The sequence below is a fragment of the Hylobates moloch genome, unplaced genomic scaffold (genome assembly GCF_009828535.3).
Source record: "Hylobates moloch isolate HMO894 unplaced genomic scaffold, HMol_V3 SCAFFOLD_5, whole genome shotgun sequence".
Taxonomy (NCBI): domain Eukaryota; kingdom Metazoa; phylum Chordata; class Mammalia; order Primates; family Hylobatidae; genus Hylobates; species Hylobates moloch.
The window spans coordinates 91,413,779-91,420,078 of record NW_026652280.1 but is presented as its reverse complement, the minus strand read 5'-3'; the positions used below and the strand labels follow the sequence as shown (position 1 = coordinate 91,420,078).

Below are 6,300 nucleotides of genomic sequence, written 5' to 3'. Positions count from 1 at the left end.
ATAGATAACCCTCCTCCGCGCCGCCGCCGTCGCCTTTCTCACGCCCTCCTTCTTCGCCTCGCCCTCCCGCCACGCTTCGCCCTCCCCCTCGCGCGATCACATTCTGTAAAGCCCAAAGCGTGCGCATGTCCCCCTAGCCCATCCCCAGGGCGCAGTCCACAGATCCCCAGTGCGCCCAACTGGCGAAATCTGCGGGTTCCGGGTGCGCCCCCTGCTCCTGGCAGGTGCTCAGTGCGCCCCCAAAACAAGGTACGCAAGTCCTGGGTTGAGCCTTCCCGTACCCCTACCCTAACCCCGCGCTCAGCCCCGTAAGTCCCAAGAGCCGCCAGACCTTCGCACGCGCAGCGCCCGCTGTGGGAGGGAAGGCGTGGCCCTGGCGACAACACGGCTGTCTGGGAGGCGCGCAAGATCCCCGGGGGCAGCACGCGCCGCGCAGCCCACACCCACGCCCCGCCCTTCTGGGGCCGAGGAGGCGGGGGCCAGGGTCTCAGCCAATCGTGGGCCACCTGTTTGGCCAATTGTGCAGGGCGCGGCCCCACGCCCGGCCCCATTGAGGAAGCGCGTACGCGTGGCGCGTGGCTCACGGGGAGCATCGCTAACAAAGCTAGGTGCCTGCTGGGCCCCGCCCTGCTCTTCGCCCCCGCTACTGGGCTGGGCGCGCTGTCCCCTAGCGCAGCTACGTCCCGAGCGCGCCCCTACCTGTGCGTTAATCTACTGGGAATGGGGGTGGACTGCGCCTTACCTGGGGCGGGGCGGGGCTTAAGGAGTGGTCGAGACGGAGGCGGGGTGGGAGGTTCAGGTTCCCGGGGCGCCTTCCCCAGCCCGCCCCGCTTTCCCCGTCTCTCCACGCGCACCCTGCCTGTGGTTTCCATGCGCCCCGAGCCTGAGGGCTCTGGGCGGCACCTTAACCCGGAGGGCCTGGAGGTTTGCACCCGACCGCCTTGTGCCAGCCAGGACGGCGGTCAGGTCCACGCCCTCCCAAGCGTGGCTCCCTCCATTTGCAGTATCCCCCACTTCCACCCCGTCCTGCCCTCCTGTTCTCCGTCGCGCCTCCCGTCGTTGCCTCTGGGATCTCACAGCCCTCGCTCCTCTTTCTGTGACCCAGGCTGTTTTTCTGCACCCACCTCTCCCCTGAGGGCACTGAGACTGGGTCATTGGCGGAAAGGTCTCTGGGAGCACAGTACCCTTCCAGGGGAGGTGGGACGTCGAGAGCTTCTCCCTAAGAGATGCGGGGAAATGGTGGGGTCTGAGAGTGCAAGCACTGCAGAAATGCGAAAAATGTAGCGTTAACGGAAGAGTTTAGGTCCTGCCTCACTGTCCGGGAAAGCGTGCCCTCGGGGGAGCCTTTGCCAAGCCGGTTTTTCCCGAAGGTGGCCAGATGCTCCTGGGCCACTGCCTCTGAGACCTCAGGGAATGGAGATTTTTGTGGACCCAGCTGCCTGGAGCTGCTTTCCTGTTCCGGCTGGAGGAGGTGAGGCCCAGGACCCCTCCTCCTGGGACCCCCCTGGGAGCCTGGGGGCAGATAGCCAGTGTTTACTGCCAGCCTCGGGGTGCCCACCTGCCCCCATTACCCTGCAGAATGCTGCTGGCTGGCCCACCTGGGCCCCTAGCACACCTGGGCCCTGAGCACGCCTGGCCCTCCTGCCTCTGCCGGGAGGGGCCGGAAGAGTAGCGCCTACCTGGGAGCTGGTGGTCTGCAGTCTCTATTTGGCAGATGAGGAAGCCAACTTGGAGAGAACCCTGGATGTGTCCACAGTCACTTCTCCGCCCAGTGGAGTGATCCAGGCAGAAATAAGGGCCCTGGGTCTGAATCCGGGTTCTCCAACCAGGGCAGATGCAGGCTTGCCTCTGCTCCCTGTCCCTGGTCTGAGACCCCATTCTTCCCAGACAGTCACTTGGCAAATCACAGCCTGGCATGGATTGTTCTGCCCTCCTTCTGCTGCCTCCCTCCTTCCCCTTGTCAAGGCTGCAAAACAAGGATCCAGGAACGATCCTGGAGCCCTGCAAACTAGGCCTTGGAAGTCCCTGCTGGACTTCCACCTCCCGGGCTGGGAGCCCCTCGGTCATCTGTTGCTGTGTAAGGAGCCACCAGGATTTTAGCGGTCTGAACAACGATTTATTATTTCTCAGGATTCTGTGGCTCGATGGGTGGGCCCTCTGTTGCTCTGGGTGTGGCTGCATACACCCCGGGGGTCAGCAGGGGCGACGGGTACAGCGGCTGGGTTGCTCTCTACCCGGTCTTCGCCCAAGTCGCTCCACAGCTGGTAAGATCTCCGGAGCAGGACCTGCAAGGCCTCTTCAGATCACCCCAAAACTTCCTGTCTAAAATGTGAAGCCTCTCACTGCCCAGGCATGGCTTCTTGCTACCCTGCCCTCAGGCAAGTCCTGCACCCACCTGCGTGTGCTGTGCCATGGCCAGGCCAGTCCCCCACCACCACCCACACCTCTCTCTATCTTCATCCTCTTCCCAATCTGGTCCTCCCACCACTGTGGAAACCCCATCTGCCCCCAAAGCCTAGCTTAAAAATAATTCCCTAGGGACCTGTGTCCCTCCCTGCCCCGGCCCCTCCTTCATTCCTGGGTGCCACCGACTGTGCAGCATTTGACACTGCAGCACCCCCCTTACTTTGGAAGCATGCTGTCTCCTGGACTGGTGGGTCTCCATGCTATCTGGGCTGTCTTCTCTGGAACTCTTGGCCTCTCACTCCATCCTGAGAACACAGCCTTGGTAAGCATGGTGCCCACATGAATGTTTCCAGCAGCACAATTCAAAATAGCCACATGTCCATCAACAGATGAGTGGATAAACAAAACGTGGTCTAGAATAATGGAAGATTACTTAGCCCTAAAAAGAGACGAAGCCGGTGAACCTCGAGAACATGAGGCTGCGTGAACGAAGCCAGACACCAAGGACCACTTAGCTTGTGACTCTCAGTCTGTGAAATGTGCAGAATGGATAAATTCACAGAGACAGAAAGGAGATTCACAGTTGCCAGGGGCTGAAGAGTGACAACAGAGGGATGGGGGTGACTGTGAAAGGGTACGTGGTTTCTTTCCCAGAGGGTAAGAATGTTCTAACATGGCCTGTCCTGTTGGCTTCACAGCTCTGTACAACACAAAAAAACCATTGAAATGTACACTTTGTGGAATGTGAACTGTATCTTAATAAAGCAGTTAGAAGACCTTCCCACATAAGCATGCGGCCTCATGAGGCCTTTGCCTGGGCACCCTGGCACCTCTCCCAGGCTCTACCTACCTCTGACTCTTCATCCCTGAGCTCTTGAACAGGGGTAGGCAAACTTTTTCTGCAAAGGAACACATGGTAAGTATTTTCAGCCTTGCTGGTCACATGTCTCTGCCACGAGTCCTCTGCCTTGGGGAGCAAATGCAGGCGTGGGCAGGGAGGAAATAACAAAACTGGCTTCCTGGTCACTGAAACATGAAGTCCAGGTCACACTGTTACAAAATACTCCGAATTTTTAGACTGTGGTTCAATACACATGACATAAAATGGACCTTCTTAAGCACTTGTAAGTGCACGGTTCTGTGGAATTAAGTATATTCATGTGGCTGTGCTTTCATCACCACCATCCATCTCCAAAAGTTTCTCATTTTCCCAAACCGAAAGTCTGTCCCCATTAAACACCAGCTTCCCATGACCCTTCCCCCAGCCCCCGGCACCCACCATCCACTCTCTGTCTCTATAGATTTGACTGCTCTGGAGACCTCATGTAAGTGGAATCCTACAGCATCTGTCTTTTTGGGGACTGGCTTCTTACACTGATGCTGATGCCCTCGAGCTTCATCCATATTGTAGCCTGCATAAGGATTTCCTCCCTTTTTATGGGTGAATACTATTCCACTGTATGTGTAGACCACAGTGTTGTTCCGTTCCTCTGTCAGTGGATACTTGGGTGGCTTCTACCCTTGGGCTATTGTCAATGATGCTACTATGGACATGGGGGTACAAATACCTCTTTGAGACCCTGCTTTCAATTCTTTTGGGGATAGACCGAGAAGTGGAGTTGCCGGGTTATATGGCAAACCTCTGTTTAACATTTTGAGGAACCTCACCATGTTGTTTTCCACAGTGGCTGCCCACGGTACATTCCCGCTGCACACGAGGTTCTAATCTCTCCACATCCCCGCCGACACTTGGTGCTTTCTGGGTTTGTTTTGTTTTGTTTTGTTTTTGTTTGTTTTTGAGACGGAGTCTCGCTCTGTCTCCCAGGCTGGAGTGCAGTGGCGCAATCTCGGCTCACTGCAAGCTCCGCCTCCCGGGTTCACGCCATTCTCTAGTTTCAGCCTCCCAAGTAGCTGAGACTACAGATACATGCCACCACGCCCGGCCAAATTTTTATTTTTTGTAGAGATGGAGTCTGACTATGCTGCCCAGGCTGGCTGAGGTGATAATAGTTTTTTGATGATAGCTGATGGGTATGGATTTTAATTTTTTAACCACTTAAGCATTTAAAGACAATTCCTAGCTTTGGGGCAATACAAAAGCAGGCCAGGGGCTGGATGTGGCCCGTGGGCCTCGCTCTGCTGACAGCTGCTCCAGAGGACTGGCGTGTCCACGTGACACCTGGGCCGACCCCCATCCTCCTGCGGCTCCTCAAACTCAACTTGTTGCAGGTTGAACTCAGCCTTCTTTCCTCTAAGGAAAGATCCCCTCCGCAGAAAACACCAGGTCGGCAGTGTGGGCGGTGCCCTTCCTCTCCCCTGTCTTCTGCTGTATGTCAGCCCAGCCGCTTCTCCAGCCAGGTCCCCATCTTGCCTTGCACACTGCCCCTGCCTCTGCCCTGGTCTCCTGGGTTCTCAGTTTGCTGCTTCTGTCTGTGCACCGCCTGGAAGTGGGGGGCCTTACCCAGCATCCAGCCCAGCTAGATCATGTCCGGGCCCTCGGGGTTCAGGCCAGCACCCTCACATGCCATCACTCACTGCCTCCTGTCCAGCTTGGACGTCGTATCACCTGGAAGCCTTCCCTGATCCCAGTGGCCTCCTGGAGCCTCCTCGCCCCTGTGCTCCACAGGGAGCTGTGGCTGCCCGGGTCTGCTCTGTCCAATAGGCTAACCTGACCTGCTCCTTCGACATCTAAGGTGCTGCTCATGTGTGTTCATGACCTGGGTGAATGTTGGGGAGCCCAGGCCCAGCAAAGAGGGGCAGGAGCAGGCAGCTCCGGGGTTGGCGATGGCCCAGGGGAAGCTTTCGGCCTGGTTGGTCAGAGCTCCTGGTGACCAAGGGTGACTTCAAAGTCAACGTGAGCCTGACTCACATAAGATGAGCCTAGAGCATCTAAGAACAGCTCTGTAGCTGGCCAGCCGGGAGCTGCAGCCCACAGTCCTGCTCCCCTGGGGAGCCGGCTCCTGCTCCAGGGGTGAGCAAGGCTCATGTTGACTTTGAAGTCACCCACAGGCTGTTTGGAATTGAGGTGCGGGAGCTGGAAGTATGCGGCACCCTGGGGAGTCACAAAGCCTGACTGACTGGCAGAGGAATGTGTGGCGGGAGTTGGGGAGATGCGGCAGGACACAGGGGGATCTGCGGGGCGTCCGTGTGGGCCGCGGGCTGGGAAGGATCATCAGTAACTTCAGATTGTTTCGTAGTGACACTTAAAAAATACCTGAAGAGGGACGGGTGGAATGAACTTTAACATCATACCCAAAATATTAGCATTTCAACATGTAATCAGTATAAAAATTACTTGAGAGCTGTTTCACATTTTCTTTTCATACCAAGGTTTTTGAAATCAGGCGTGCGTCTTTTTACATTCACAGCACATCTCAGTGTGGACCAGCCACGTCTCAATGCTCACTGGCACCCAGGGCTGGTGGCTCCCGTCTTAGACAACACAGATCTGGACCGGGAGAACCTCAGGTCCCCTGTGATATCAGTTTTCTAGTCTCTGTATCTGACAGTGTGACATCTTGGGGACTTGCTGTGAAGGGCCACCCCTCCCAGGATAAACTAATTCCTAGAGACAGTGAAGGAGACCCTTTTCATAGGCAAACCCACCACCGCAGAGCCCAACCCCAGCCCCTTCCTCTGTCAGGGTCTTATACTCGAGGGCACTACCCCTGCCCTTGTTACCCCAAGAGAAGGTCCCAGACAACCAGCAGCCCCTAAGCCCTAGAGCTCTGAACTTATGTCAACCTGGCCAATCCTAAACCCATATACCCTGCCTTGCCCATTCCTTCTACAGAAACCACAAGAAAGGTTCTTGTCCAGGTCTCCCTGTGGCTCCTCCTCCTTCTGACCCGACCCTGTGTCTGCCCCCCTGCCTGTGACATGGCATGCCACCCG

The 6,300-nt window shown here is 56.8% G+C and overlaps 1 long non-coding RNA gene across 1 annotated transcript; it reads right to left on the bottom strand.

The window, feature by feature from the left end:
- Positions 1-2,642: 2,642 nt before the first annotated feature.
- Positions 2,643-5,874, bottom strand: LOC131383590 (uncharacterized). Its single transcript, XR_009213732.1, has 3 exons — positions 5,733-5,874; positions 3,257-3,305; positions 2,643-2,711 (listed from the first exon to the last, which is right to left on the bottom strand). It is a non-coding gene; the product is annotated as an uncharacterized LOC131383590 (long non-coding RNA).
- Positions 5,875-6,300: the final 426 nt, after the last annotated feature.